We start from the raw sequence: 15978 nt of genomic DNA, 5'->3' as shown, positions 1-15978 counted from the left end.
CTCAGTTTTCTTTCAAAGCTGTTCTTAAGAATGAACAACTTTGAGTTACATGCCAAATAAAATCAACAGAACTTCAAAATCACACCTAGAAGTTTTCAGAAACTTGATACACGCTGACCAAATGGATGTCAGCAAGGTTGCAGGCATTAAAAAGGCCATTTAAATCACACAAAAAACAGGCCGGAGATCACAAGACTATATTTTAAATTTTTATTATATCTTATCATTGTATTGTGTTTCACTTATATTTTTAAGAAGTTGATTTGTCATCAAGGTGTGATCCACTCTAATTTTCCCATTTTAAATACAGGAAAGTTAGCTAATTTGCTGTAACATTTGTGATTTTCAGTGAATGAAAATCATACAAGTGGGAATGATTTTCTCACTGACATTTATAAGTGAGAAAAATGCACTACAAATCTTTTGAGATCACAGGATCCACACTAAATGCTGGTGGAAGTTTTAGGCATGTTCGAGGCATAAGTCTAAATCATCATTTGTTATAAACTGATTTTATTTCCTGAAATTTATCTCAAAATTAACCATGAATTTTTAATTAATTACGGCAAAAAGAAAACTAGTCAGAAAGTCATGGAAGGGGGCCAGTGTGGCGCAGCTGGTTAAGTTACCGCCTGCAATGCAGGCATCACGTAAGGACACTGAATCCAATCCCAGATGCTCCACTTCCGATCCAGCTCCCTGTTAACATGCCCAGGAAAAGCAGCGGAAGATGGCTGCAGTATTTGGGTCCCTGCCACCCATGTGGGCTACCCGGATGGAGCTCCCGGCTTCTGCCTCAGCTTGGCCCAGCCCCAGCCGTTGCAGCCATTTGGTGAGTGAATCAGCAGATGCAAGATCTCTCTTTCTGCCTTTCCCTCTCTGTCTGTAACTCTGCCTTTCAAATAATTTAAAAAAAAAAAAATAAAGGGAACCTGACATCTACAAATCATGTAATACTGAACGACCCACTTTTCTCCTGAACACAATTTGTTTCATCTTTCTTAGGCAAAAATGCCCTGGCAAATTCTTTCTGAGCTACCAAAAACTATCAGAATAGGGGGCCATCAGCACATCTCTGGATACCAGCGTGATGACTGACTAGGTTTGAGTCAGGTCCAATTCTGGAATGAGATTAGATCGAAGGAATCGCGGACAGATTTCCAGATAGTACAGGTTATTCCTCAATCCAGGTCACACCACCAAGGCCCCTTTAGGAACTCCCTAGTCCCCTTGCATGGTCTTCTCAGCCCACCATTATCCTCCTTCTGAAAGTTCATAGGAAACTTCCAACGTCACCCAGTATTTTAAAGATTATACAATTTGTAATGTAGCATCGCTCAAATCTTGTCTACTCTGGTTAGCAGGATCAATAATTGTTTGGGCCATGCAAAGCTGGGATCTTCACTTTACTGTGACTTTTTTTTTTCCTGTGTTTTAAGTACTAGGGGGGAAGGTTCGGGACAAAGGAATATTCTTTCAGGTGGAGTTCCTATTCAAGAAGCCCCATTCTTAAAAAAAAAGAAGAAGAAGAAGAAAACCTAAGAACTACTTGATCCCAAAGGAAACACAGTCATCACCCACTTGGAACTCATGGTCGCTGGAAAGCAGGAGTGACCCAGAACCTTCACCTGCGGAACACACGACGAAACCCCGCACACACGAGAAGCACACACTCCAAAACCATTTCCAGAGTTTGCAGGCATTCACTAGGGTCATCTCACGGATGAACAAACCGATGCCATACGTGACAATGACAGGATCCTTCCGTGGCTGACCCAGAGCAAGGACGGACACAGAGAGAGAGAGACACAGACAGACAGACACACACACACATACACAGACACACACACTCTCACACACACTCACACACAGAGACACACACAGACACACTCACTCACACAGACACACACACACACATACACAGACACACACACTCACACGCTCACACACACACATACACAGACACACACACTCTCACACACAGACACACACACACGCTCACACACACACACTCACACACCATCTGCTCGCCCACCCTCAACTCTGACGCTGGCTGAGCTTCTGGAACCAGCTTCTTGGCAGCTGGAGGCACACTCCCCGCTTGCTGGCAAGCTTTCCGTCCGCGGTGAAAGGAAAACGCGGAGAGCACCGCCTGAGCGGCTCCTGCCGCAGCCCCAGCCCGGAGAAGTCTGGCCCCTTTAACACCTCCAGAGACCCACCCCAGACCGGCCCCTCAACAGCTGCAAGTCGGAGCTCGCCCCCGAGAACGGCCAGCGCCGCTGCGCCCGCCGAGTACAACACCCACCCCACTGCCCACGGCGCCCACGGCCTCCAGAGACCCCCTTCCTCCTCACCAACCTTCAGCAACACAGAGTCCAACTCCAGCGCCTGCAGATCTGCAGATCGGCGCGGGCACAGACGAGCATCTGGAATTTCCCAGAGGAAGATGGCGGGAGTGGGCGGGGCGGCACATGCGCAGACGGAACCTGGAAGAGTTCCCACGGCCCTGCACCGGTGAAGTCATAGGCGCGTGGGACTACATCCCCCACAAGCCCGCGTGCCCCTTTGTTAAGGAGCAGGAGCACGACTCCGGTGTTTCTTGGGTGGTCAGCCCCGCTGCCTGGAGACCAGCTGTGACATAACTGACCCGATCCCTACCCACGTGACTACCACTTGGAATCCCCACTCTTGAATAATTCCCAGTGGGACAGATTCATGCTTGAAAAAATCGTGCCACGAAAGTGGGTGGAGCATTTAACAATTATCCCCTGCTTTATTTTTTATAGTTCTGATAATTATACTGCACTTATGGAACCCGCATCCATTTATTACGCAAGCTTACTAAAGCATGAAAAAAATCACAATGACTCTTTAAAATACTTTAAAAAATCAATATTCTGAACCTTTGAAAAGATGCTTTAGCCCATCTGCTAACATAACTTGTAGCCCATCCGTGGATCATATCCCACAGCTGAAAAAACTATTCTAGTGCATATACTGAAATAAAATAGCTGGGTCATTGGGTGAATAAATTCTAAAATCATTGTGCAAATTGAAAAGTGCCTCTGTCCAGTAATTACTTAACTATATATAAAGTCCTAAAATGTGTACGCCTGACCATCTATATAGCTGGAAAAATCTCTGCTTCTTTTTCTTAAAGCTGAACCAGAACTTTTTCATCCGATTAGCAAGGAAGCCAACACAAGTGTTTCAAGAGCCCTTGTTGCCCTAGCTACTCCTGACCAGAAGTAGGACAGGAAGGACTGCCTCCAGTGATCAGCATTTGATGTGGTCCTGGGAGGGGATGCAACTGGAATACTGACTCATAGTTAATGATCTATCCCTGGCTTTCTCTATGTATACAGTAGCGTTTTCCCTGTTAAATCCCTGTATATTCTTATATCTTGCAATTTTCTCTCAGTGACCTTATTCTGCCAACCAACGGACCTCAGTCTTGAGCTTCTGATCCTAGGTACCTCCAACTTAGACCACAGAAGCAAGTGGGCACTGAAAATAGTGTCAGGGCCGTATTCCTGAAATAGAAAATGAACCAAGATGGCTCAAATACCTAGATACACCACCTGGAGTAGTGATACCCCATGTACTTTCCAGAAATCGTTGCTCCTATGCTGTTGGTCACATACCTCTGCCAGCAGGAAGTGCTCACACTGGGACTGGACATGTGGCTTCCATGGGGGAGCCCTCAGAGCTGAGAAACTGGGGGAGCCAGCATTGTGGCACAGTGGGTTGGGCCATACCTGTGATGCCAGCATCCCATATGAGCACTGGTTGGAGTCCCAGCTGCTCTGCTTCCAATGAAGCTCTCTGCTAATGATTCTGGGAAAGCAGCAGCAGATGGCTCAAGTACTTGGGCCCCTGGTATCCACATGGGAGACCTGGATGGAGTTCCAGCCTTCTGGCTTCAGCCTGGTCCTGACTGTTGCAGCCGTTTGGGGAGTGAACTAGCAGATGGAAGATCTGTCTGTTTTTTTCCCCTCTCTATAATTCAGCATTTCAAATAAAAGCATAACTCTTTTTTTTTTTAAGTGGGAGGATCATGCTCATTTATTGTTAGCTGACCTTAAATAACACTTCTTTTCTCTGGACCTTAGTCACAAGTTATATGTAATGACTATACTGCATAATTTTGAGGATTCAGCCAGTGACAGAAGTTCTAATATGGGGCCGGCACTGTGGCACAGAGGGTTAAAGCCCTGGCCTGAAGTGCCAGCGTTCCATATGGGCGCCGGTTCTAGTCCTGGCTGCACCTCTTCTGATCCAGCTCTCTGCTATGACCTGCGAAAGCAGTGGAAGATGGCATGAGTCCTTAGGCCCCTGCACCTGCATTGGAGACCTGGAAGAAGCTCCTGGCTCCTGGCTTCAGATCAGGTTCAGCTCTGGCCATTGCAGTCGCTTAGAGGGTGAACTGGCAGATGAAAGACCTCTCTGTCTCTCCCTCTCTCCGAAACTCTGTCTTTCATATAAATAAAATAAATCTTAAAAAAAGAAGTTCTAATATTTGATTTATACTGAATGCAGAAGAATAAATAAAATACTTCCTGTAATAAAGATAAATTCACAAGGACTGAAACCTAAGGTTAGTCTTTTCCCATTTACCACTAACAAAAATATGTAGTCATGTAATTGTGGCATTTGACTGTGTTTTGGGGTATTAATTTAACTCAGTAATATATTATTTTGAAAAGATTATATGGAAAAGGTTAACATCACCTTTCCCCATATTCTCCTTGAGGATCCACAACTTAAGTCAAGCATCACTATTTGTAGTTTTAAATCCATACATATAAACATAGAATGTACCATAAAGAAATCAAATTTCATGTGGATTTGAATTTGGGCTATTAGTATATAAAATGTTGCACACAAACTTAAAGTAGTTCAAATTTTAAAAATTATCAGGGGAGCCGGGATTGTGGCATGGCAGGTAAAGCCACCACCTGCAGCGTTGGCATCCCAAAGGGGTGCCAGTTCAAATCTGGGCAGCTCCGCTTCACACTCCTGCTCCCTGCTCATGCACCTGGGAAAGCAACAGAAGATGGCCCAAGTGTTTGGGCCCCTGCAACCATGTGGGAGACCTGGAAGAAATTCCTGTCTCCTGGCTTTGGCCTGGGCCAGCCCTAGTCATTGTGGCCATTTGGGGAGTGAGCCAGCAGGTGGAAGATCTCTCTCTCTCTCTCTCTCTCTCTCTCTCTCTCTCTCTCTGTCTGTCTCTCCTATCCTTCTCTGTAACTCTGACTTTCAAATAAATAAGTAAATAAAAATCTTTTTTAAAATTGCCAGGAATCACATAACTTTTAAAAAGAGCTTTATTAACATATGACCATTATTCCTTATCAGGCAACTCATTCACTAAAAGTATAGAATTAAATGACTTTCATGGAGATGTGCAATCATCAGCAATGTCACTTCAGAATATTTTTATCGCTCAAAAAGAAACAAAACAGGCTGGAATTGTGGTGAAGTGTGTTAAGCCTCTGCTTATTAGGATCACCCAAATGCTTGGGCCCCTGCACCCATGTGGGAGACCCAGATGTAGCTCCTGGCTCCTGGCTTCAGCCTCACCCAGCCTTGGCTGTTGTAGACATTTGAGGAGAAAAATAGAAAATGTATCTCTCTTTCCTCCTTTCTGTCACTCTTCCTTTAAAATAAATGAATCTTACAAATAAATAAATCTATAGAAAAGAAAGTCAATACCCTTTAATTATTTTCTCATTATCCCTCATTCCTCCAAATCTAAGCAATCACAAATCTGGTGTTTATACAGATTTTCCTACTGTGGACATTGCACATAATCAATAGTGGAAGCCAAGTGTTCTCAAGACCAATACAGAGATCCCTTACTCAAGTGGACTCTCTTCCCTACCCATCACTTGTCCTCACACAGAACATAATCCTGGCAACAGCTAATTGGGAGTATGAGGTAAAATAATGCTGTCTAACACCACCAAGGGATTTAGCCCTCTAACTGGCAGCTTCCAGGAAAGCAAACACTGTGTTTAGTTGCACTTGTCTGGAGTGGATTTCACATTCCACTGAGGAAGGAAGATGAAGGCAGGAGTATATCTGGATTCAAATACCACTGAGTCTGCATGTTCTTATTCAATCTTAGCAGAATTTCAGTAACAAGTATATTTCCATTTGCTATATATCCTTGGGACCATATCCAAATTCTTTATTTTAAAATATTTTTATATATTTGGAAAGCAGAGAGACATAGGCAGAGATCTTCCATCTGCTGATTCACTTTCCAAATGCTCACAATAGCTTGGGCTAAGCCAGGCCAAAGGTGGAAGTCCAGAACTCTATCCATGTCTCCTAGATGGGTCACAGAATGCAAACCCTAGAGCTATCACTTGCCATTTCCCAGGATGTGCATTAGCAGGAAGATGAAATCAGACCCAAGACTGTAACCCTGGTGCTCTGATACAAAAGTTTTCAAAAATCTAAGGAATTTTATATATTATTCAAAAATGGCATTTTAAGATGCTACCATTGATGATTTTGTTAGGAGTGACACACTTTCCCTAACCTCATGGAGAAAGGTTTGTCTTTTACTAGTTCTCAGCTATTTTTAGCTAAAACTAATCATAGTAGAAAAAAAAACCTCATGCAATTAATTTTATTTTTGTTATAAATAACTAAGCCAGCTTAATATTCACACCAAGTGAAGGATGGAAATTAAAATGAAGTGGAGCAGGGATATGGCCTAGCAATTAAGATGCTTATGTCCAACATCAGACTGTTTAGGTCCTACTCCAGCTTCCTGCTAATGCGGACCCCAGGAGGCAACAGGTGATGGCTCAAGTAGTTGGGTCCCTGACACCCACTGAGTTCCCAGGTCCAACTTTGGCTTGGCAGAATGAATTTTTCAGGCACTAATGAAGATCGTCAGAGAGGCATCTCTTTCTCTCTTTTCTCTCTCTCTCTCTCTCTCTCTCTCTCTCTCTCTCTCTCCCTGTCTCTCAAAAACACAAAATGAACCAAGTGGTCCTGAACAACTGGCAATATTTGAGTTCCTCAGTAGGTAGTGGAAACAAATGATCCCTCAGCTCATAATCCTACCTCGGACCAGGACCATGTTTCTACCTCCTTCAAAAGGTCTCATACCTCTGTCCATAGGGATGAACAAGTGATAATAAAATTCAAAACACCTGCCCCTACTGGGCTCCAAGTGGGTTAAGATTGTGTTTAGGAACCACTATGCTGTTTTGTTTGAATCAATACACCACCTCCTTCAAGTTAAAAACTTTAAGTTAGCCAACCAACTAAGCATTTTTGGGAAGTTATTAACTTCATCTATTGTGAGTTAGATCAAGGTGAGTCAGCCTCCCTGAGCCCAGTGTCCAGTCAATCCTGGACACTGACAAAACTGAGTTTGTGGGTATGAAAGTTGGTGGGTTGTGTCCTAGACAATGATAAATTAAAACTATCACCATTTGGGTGGTCAATCAGACATCCATCCCCTAGAATATACCCAGATGTGATGGCTTACTTCTGTTTAAAACTTGTATGCTGGCCGGCGCCGCGGCTCAATAGGCTAATCCTCCGCCTTGTGGCGCCAGCACACCGGGTTCTAGTCCTGGTCAGGGCGCCGGATTCTGTCCCGGTTGCCCCTCTTCCAGGCCAGCTCTCTGCTGTGGCCCAGGAGTACAGAGGAGGATGGCCCAAGTCCTTGGGCCCTGCACCCCATGGGAGACCAGGAGAAGCACCTGGCTCCTGGCTTCGGATCAGCTCGGTGCGCCAGCCGCAGCACACCGGCCGCGGTGGCCACTGGAGGGTGAACCAACGGCAAAGGAAGACCTTTCTCTCTCTCTCTCTCTCTCTCTCTGTCTCTCTCTCTCTCACTGTCCACTCTGCCTGTCAAAAAAAAAAAAAAAAAAAAACTTGTATGCTAACACCTTAATTCTCAGAGCAATAGTCTGTCCTCTCTGATTCACCTTGGCAAGAGTGTGTGACTCAGCTACTTGAGTGAGAAGACAACTGTTTTAACCAAATTTTACTGCATGATTGGCATAATTGTCTCAAGTAGGCTCAACTTGTATAATCACCAAGTTTGCATATGGCTTCATTTATAAAATGAGCAGGATGGGGCCAGCACTGTTGTATAGCCAGTAAAGCCACCACCTGCAGTGCCAACATCCCATATGGGTACCAGTTCAAGACCCAGCTGCTCCACTTCTGATCCAGCTCCTTGATGACGTGCCTAGGAAAGCAACGGGAGATGGCCCAAGTCCTTGGGCCCCTGCACCCATGTGGGAGATGCAGACGAAGCTCCTGGCTCCTGTCTTTGGCTCGGCTCAGCCTTGGCTGCTGCGGCCATCTAAGGAGTGAACCAGCAGATGGAATCCCCTCCCCACCCCCTCTCTCTACCTCCCTAACTCTGCCTTTGAAATACATAAATAAATCTTTTAAAAAATAAAATGAGCAGGATAGTAATTACCTAAACTGCTCATTATATCTAAAATTGTTGTGTGCTATGTTGTGAATACTCCCAGGAAGAAACATGACATATAAAAATAAAGTCGGATGGCATGACTGTCAGATTCAATGAATACTTTTTTTTTTTTTTTGAATACTTTTTTGAACACCAATGATGTGCTCTTGTGTTCTGCCCACTGCGTTGGGCCTGTTATTTGACTTCCTTTTAAGAACAACTCAATGCAGTGAACATTGCCCACATTTCATGGATGAAGAAACTTCTCCCAGCTTCTTAATTCTGGATATTTAGTAACTCCACCAGAAAATGACAGAACCAATTCTTTTTTTCTTTCTGAATAGATAATCTTATTCACACAGATATAGAACCATTTTACATTCTTAAATCAGACACTAATAGATTTTGTGTGTGTGCAAAGTATAAAGGAAAAGAGGAAAAGAAACTATGGAGAAATGTTCTTCATTAATCTGCCTTAAAACAGCTCAAGGGGATTGGAACACATGAAACTGCAACATGCTACAGTAGAGGCTGAGGGTCAGGTGCTCTAGCCAAATGGTCAACTGCTTACAAGGTACTTCCCTTTCTGAACATTTACACAGGCACATCCAGGTTCCTAGCATTGAATAATTTAAACATATTTTGGATAAAACACATCAACAATATAGGTGGGGAGAACTCAGTTCTGGCTGTGGTTGAAGTCTGCCTGGCAGAGCCACAGTACTACGGCTTAGCAGGTCAGGTGCTACCACATCCGCTTAGGACAACAGAACTCAACAGGTGGGGACAAGTGGCTGTCCTGGGTGGAGTCAGAGGAAGGACTGCCTGCCCTGACAAGCACCTCCACCCATGCAGTCAGGAATGGAGACGGCAGGGTCTCTCCAGCAGCTGAGTACCTTTGGGAACGGCAGCAACCTTCACCCAGCAAAGCCTGTTTGGGCAGGAAGGTGCTGGTGGGCATGCCAGCCCCAGGCTCCTGGTGAAGGCAACCGGTTGGGAAAGACTCATTCCGGAAGCTCCCAGAGGCTTGCTGAGAGTGGAATTAACTCTTCATAACCGGGAGCAGCTGAAGGCTTCATTGTTGAATTGAAATCATGACCTTTAGTTCTGTAAGGACAGCCTCTACAACGTTGGATTCCGAATCAGAGTCTGGTGCTGCAAGAAGTGTTCAAGAGCCTTACACCACCTGAGCCAGAAGAGCGTAAGTCACCCAGCTGTGAACAGGGGCCTTCTACCTACCCTCAGTGCCACACCTTACTTCTTAGGGTCTGTCCACATGGTTTCCCGTTGAGAAACGTGTTGTCACTCAATTCTGCTGTTGCCAGGTAGTCTGAAGAGCTCAGCAGACAGTGCTGCTGCCTGTAATCTTCCTGTCTCCAAGGTGTGCTGGCTGTAGGGAGGAGCTGCTGCTTCTTGGCCCAGTTTCTGATGAAACATTTCCCAGTGCTTGTGTGGATGACATCATTCACCACCCCTCTCCAAGTCTGTCAGCCTCTGCATTGCTCAGGATCAGGCTCTGTTGCTGGCTCCTTACCCACTTTCAAACTCTGTTCTGGAAATAAATGTAGGCATCTGTGCCGCTGTAGCTGTTGATTCCGGGGATGCATTTCCCAGCCAGCCAAATCTCCTGGTCTGTCTGATTCCCGGGGGCATCAGCACATTGATGGCCACATACAGACCCTGAGCTCCTGCTGTTCCCCTAAGAATAGCCTGCGCTACTGAAAGGGAGAGGTCAGAACGGATGTCTCTGCCATCATTCTAATACACAGGGCTTCTCTACACCCTGAACATGACGAAAACTCCTCCTCTTTTTCCCATAGGCATCCTCACAGTCTGGCCATCCTGCAGACACAAGGGCTTGCCAGATCTTGCCATCTGCTTCTTCTGCTTGGCCTCTCTGCTCCCCTGCATATCACACAGGGGGTTCTGATGATGGAGCCACAGCCACCGTATCTCTGCATCACAAAAGGACACATGGACCACATCACAGAAGGGCCCCTGTTGGCGGTTTTCGTGCCAGAGCTGCCTCAGTAGTGGGGTTGCCCTACCTCGGTGTCAGGCTCATTCCCCTTGCCGCTGTGGCACTCGGAGATGTCCATGACGTTCATAGTAAATTTCTGGCTGATGCCCTTGGCAATTTGTTTCAATGTGAACTCTATGATGTATTCCTGAGGTTGATCAAACGTACTCTAGAAATCTCCAAGTGAAGGTGATGAGAACTCCCCCAAAATTTTCTGAATAGTCCATCAGGGTCATCAATGGGGCTGCCTAGAGCTGCTGGTGCCCCTGGGATCAAAGCCAGTGGGCCATAGGCATTGTACTGTTTCCTCTTCTCCCAGCTTCTACCAGCTGGGAGAATTCTCCTTGGCTCTGGGGTCATCCTTATTTGTGTCAGGGTGCTTGTAATAGGCTTTCTTGATTTGTTTCTGGCTGGCATTTTGAAGCACCCCTTACATTTGGTAATAATCTTCTTTGGCCAAGGGGGCACTTGTGTGGAAGAAGGCAGTGCAAATAAAAGGGACACTTTTTGCCCCTGTGAAGCCGATGTTGGGTTCAATGTCAGCAGTGCCCATGGGGGCCGCAAGCCCTCAGGGAAGGTATGAAGGCAGCCACACTCAGCTTGCAGCTACCACAACCTCCCTGGACAGCCAATCCTCTCTCCCTACTGCAGCCACAGCCAGAGAACTCCACAGCTACCAGCAACCAGCTACCCTGTGTGTGGTACACTGCTGGATTATCGGCCTAGGAACCAACAAAACCAATTGATAAACCTTCTTTTCTTTCAGATCTGGTCACTTGGTTGCAGCCTGGTACCTTTTGTTTTATTTTTTCCAGAATTATGAACAAAATTTGAGAATAAGATATCTATACAAACAACAAGAATTCTAGAAGTTAGAACTTCTAGAAGTTAGAAGTGGTAAAATGGGGCCGGCGCTGCGGTGCAGTAGGTTAACGCCTTGGCCTGAAGCACCAGCATCCCATATCAGCTCTGGTTCTAGTCCAGGCTGCTCCACTTCCAATCCAGCTCTCTGCTGTGGCCTGGGAAAGCAGTAGAGTTTGGCCCAAGTCCTTGGGCCCCTGCACCTGTGTGGGATACCTAGAAGAATCTCCTGGCTCCTGGCTTCAGATCGGTGCAGTTCCGGCCATTGCGGCAATTAGAGGGTGAAGCATTGGATGGAAGACCTCTCCCTCTCTCTCTGCCTCTCCTCTCTCTGTGTAACTCTGACTCTCAAGTAAAAAATAAAATAAATATTTTAAAAAAGAAGTGGTAAATCAGCAACAGAGGTCACTGTGTACTTACATCCCATGTGAGATCTGTCCTTAATGTGTTATCTAATGTGCAGTGATGCTATAACTAGTACTGAAACAGTATTTTTACACTTTGTGTTTCTGCGTGGGTACAAACTGATGAGATCTTTACTAATTATATACTGAATCGATCTTCTGTATATAAAGAGAATTGGAAATGAAAAAAAACTGGTGTTAAATTGGAAATGGCATAGAAAATTAATTAATTAAAAAAATTATGTAGGATCTCTGTCTTTAATGTGCTGTACACTGTTATTTAATGCTATAACTAGTACTCCAACAGTATTTTTTTTCACTTTGTGTTGCTATATGGGGGCAAACTGTTGAAATCGTTACCTAATATATACTAAACTGATCTTCTGTATATAAAGAGAATTGAAAATGAATCATGATGTGATTGGAAGGGGAGAGGGAGCAGGAAAGGGGAGAGTTGTGGGTGGGAGGGAAGTTTTGGGAGGGGGAAGCCATTGTAACCCATAAGCTGTACTTTGGAAATTTATATTCATTAAATAAAAGATTAATTAAAAAAAAAGAAGTGGTAAAATAAGAATCATTCTGTGGCTTTTCTTCTTCTTTCACCGGACACTTATGACATGTCAAAATCCCCAGAGATAGAAAATTCTAAAGCTAATTAAATTAAAATAGTCTGAGTTTTACTTTGAAAGAAAAATATACTCCCCAGCAGCTAAAATGTGACTTGCTCTTGGTTACCACCGTGAACCAAAACTGAACTGTTGGTTCTAGGTTCCAGTTCTGCCTAGGAGTTCACTGCTAGCTGATTAGATTTACTTACTTTAAGGACTGTTCATTGGGTAACTACTTAGTGGTGAACACGCCCTTAACTAAGGAGCTTTTAAAAAGACATGATCTACATTCAAGTAAATAGACATCTACAGTACCCAGTGTAATAAATATCATCCAATCCCAGTCTATCCGTGTGAAACCAGAGAACTAGCAACATGACTTAGTGAGAATTTATTCTTATTTTTGGTAAACTCTTAAACCAGAAAAAAAAAATTACCCTAGTGGATAAAACAGCTCTTTGTCTCCAGGAAGTGGCATTATTTTTCCTTTATAATTGTCTGTACTTTTTGGCTTTTCTAAATGATTATTAAGTGGCCAACATTTGGTGCTGTGATCCCAGTCTCCAATGTATCAACCCCTCAAGAAGGCGATGGCTCCAGAGACCAGAACCAGTTATAAGCTCAGGTGAGAAGATCAGAGTGGGAGGTGAGCATGCAGGAAGAGTTCCAACAGGCTCCTCAGTTGCCAAGTATCTGGGGCTGAGGAGGGTACCCTGGTAAGTGGCTCCAGAACACCCCCTCCGCAGTTCTCTGGTGCCTCGCCGTGCCCGTAAATCCTTGTGGGAGCAGGGAGAAGCCCTGGGGGCTGTGCTAGCTGACCAGAGAACCCCAGAGATGATGTTTCCTAGAATAGCCTTCCCATGGCTCACCTATCCTGCAGGGAAGAAATGACCACATAATTGTAGCAGAGGCCTTGAGCCTCCCTCCTCCTTTTTATTATGGTGGATAGGGTCAGCATTGTGGAGTTCCCTGTGGCAAGGGAGTCATCCAACCTGAAGGCGGTGTCAAGGATCCCAACCTTTGACCTTCCACACTAACATTCACACAAGGCACTAGCACATGGTCTCAGCTGGCTTATTCCTCCAAACCAAAACCTGTTCACATCACCTGGGATTGATACTTGGCTAGGGGTAGTCAGGAAGGGATGGAAGTTTTCAGAGATGTACACAAGAGTGAACGGACAGGACCTCTCTCTTCTCTCTGCCTCTCCTTCTCTCTCTGCGCAACTCTGACTTACAAATAAGTAAATAAATCTGAAAAAAAGAAAAAGGACAAGACTCGGTCACAGGGACATTTAAGACCTGAGGACATACTGGAGGAGGACACCCTCCCTTGCCCTAGTTCAACATTTACTTAGTTGGTGAATTTAGGTCACAGCCAAGCTGAGGGCCGAAGATCTATCTCAGGCAGACCCTGGGAGCCATGGACATTGGCAGCCCAGTGTTTACCCAGTGTTTCCCCTCCCCATGCCCTGGTGACGTTGTTAGGCTACGCACTACTGAGGAAAGACACTTGACAGTACATGTGCTAGCTGTCAAGTCTGGAATTTAGAAACTGAAACATCAGCTAGATGCAAGTGATACTGAACCAGAGTGTATATAATAAAATTTACAACTGTTATTACATGAAATATAATACAATTCATGAAATTACTGATGAAACAGACATAGCTAGTGCAATGCTGAGAAAAAATGTCAGAACACAAAATCTATATTAAGAATAAACAGTAGATGAAGCTTGATATTTCTCAAGCCTCTAGAGGCTAATAAATGCTCATCTTCTGGCCAGCATACTGGCATAGCAAGTTAAGCTACTGCCTGCAATGCTGACATGCCACCTGAGTGCTGGTTGAAGTCCCAGCTGCTCCACTTCTGATCCAGCCTTCTGCTAATGCACTTGGAGAAGCAGCAGAGCATGGCCAAAGTGCTTCAGCACTGCCACCCACAGAGGAGCCCTGGCTTCATCATGGCCCATCTCCTGTTGTTGTGGCCATTTTAAGAGTGAACCAGTGAATGGAAGATATCTCTCTCTCTCTCTCTCTCTCTCTCTCTTTCTCTCTCTCTTCTCTCTCTCTGTAACTCTACCTTTCAAATAAATAAAATACATCCTAATAAAATACATGGACAATGGTGTAGTATAAAATTGGGATGCCATAAAACAACTATACATTTGATAGTGGGACTATACTTTTGATGAAACATATTATGATTATCAGAAATTGTAAAGTCTTACAAACAGGATACCTTGTGAACTCCAGAAAAACCAGAAAAAGTTTGGAGATGTAATGTTTGAAACATACCAGTTTTCTGACATACATGCAGCCATCCGGGCAACTCTGAAGTTGTGTGCTCAAGGTTTACTAATTGGCTTAGTAGCATACTCTGGAGGTGGTCTCACATCTTCCCAGTGGGGGATGGGTTTCCATCTTACTGGGAGACCGGGATAGTACTGGGAGAGATATTACCAGATATCTTATCAAGGGGAACATAAGCTATCAACCATTCTGCTGATTTTACAAATTTTTGAATGATTTAAGAAAAACTGTGTTATGTTGGAGATAATACTGAGCAAGAGCAGAAATTGGCCTTAGAATCTAAAGTATTGGTTGAATCTTGTACACTCCCAGATGGACACATTATCAAAAGTGGGTGAAAGAGAACTGAAGCATAGAAGCTTTATTTAAGCCTGTTTGATCAAGGTTGAGGGAGTTGGTGTTTACTGAATTGTGTTTTAGCACAATCCAGGCAGGTGACGTTGATACCAGATCTGAATTCTATAAGCACAGTCTATTTTCTGGATAGTGAGTTTGTACACTGGCCTGACATCATGGCTGGAAAGAGAACTCAAATAGCTTTACTTAGAATGACTTAAAAAAAAAAGATTTATTTATTTATTTGAAAGTCATAGTTACACAGAGAGAGAAGGAGAAGGAGAGAGAGAAGTCTTGCATCTGCTGATTCACTCCCCAATTGGCCGCAATGGCCAAAGCTGCATAGATCTGAAGCCAGGAGCCAGGAGCTTCCTCTGGGTCTTCCCATGCAGGTGCAAGGTCCCAAGGACTTGGGACATCTTCTACTGCTTTACCAGGCCATAGCACAGAGCTGGATCAGAATTGGAGCAGCTGGGACTCGAACCAGCGTCCATATGGGATGCCAGCACTGCAGGTGGCATCTTTTCCTGCTATGCCACAGTGCCAGTCCCAGAATAACTTTTAAAGGGAGAGGTAGAAAATCTTCATAAACATAAGCTCTGTATTGAAGACTCACCCTGCAGAAAGTAGATGGTATTCTTGGGTGGAACAGATCTAGCAAATATCATGAAAGACAAAGGCAACTTTCTGATGATCCAACAAGAGTATCATGGGAAGAATGTCCATGTTCTGGAGAAAGTTGTGATGACTGTGCAATGAACTTCAAAGCTTGTTCCCATCACACTCCTAGTGCTTTTCTTTTGAACTTTATTCTCAATCTTTGAACTCATTCAGCTCAGGATATCAAAGAGGCTTCTCTGTGGGTACACTGTATTTTTTGTGGGTACAACTGTATTTTATTCTCTATATCAGATTTTTTTGTGAGTACAACTGTATTTTATTCTCTATATCATATTCTTGCCTCTCACTAAGATAAAAAT

The 15978-nt window shown here is 44.4% G+C and overlaps 1 protein-coding gene and 2 pseudogenes across 1 annotated transcript in view; 1 reads left to right on the top strand and 2 right to left on the bottom strand.

Moving 5' to 3' along the window:
- Positions 1-2446, bottom strand: part of LOC133754171 (zinc finger protein 717-like) — a 30520-nt gene extending 28074 nt beyond the window's left edge. Inside the window, exon 1 of the mRNA XM_062184712.1 lies at positions 2359-2446. The gene's annotated coding sequence lies outside the window, so the exon portion shown is untranslated. The remainder of the gene's footprint in view (positions 1-2358) is intronic.
- A 7250-nt stretch (positions 2447-9696) lies between these two features.
- On the bottom strand, positions 9697-11028 carry LOC133756410 (dnaJ homolog subfamily A member 3, mitochondrial-like; annotated as a pseudogene).
- LOC133756409 (actin-related protein 2-like) lies at positions 11027-15757 on the top strand (annotated as a pseudogene).
- Positions 15758-15978: the final 221 nt, after the last annotated feature.

Source organism: Lepus europaeus, chromosome 3, assembly GCF_033115175.1.
Source record: "Lepus europaeus isolate LE1 chromosome 3, mLepTim1.pri, whole genome shotgun sequence".
Classification (NCBI taxonomy): Eukaryota; Metazoa; Chordata; class Mammalia; order Lagomorpha; family Leporidae; genus Lepus; species Lepus europaeus.
This window is presented reverse-complemented; position numbering and strand designations above follow the sequence as displayed.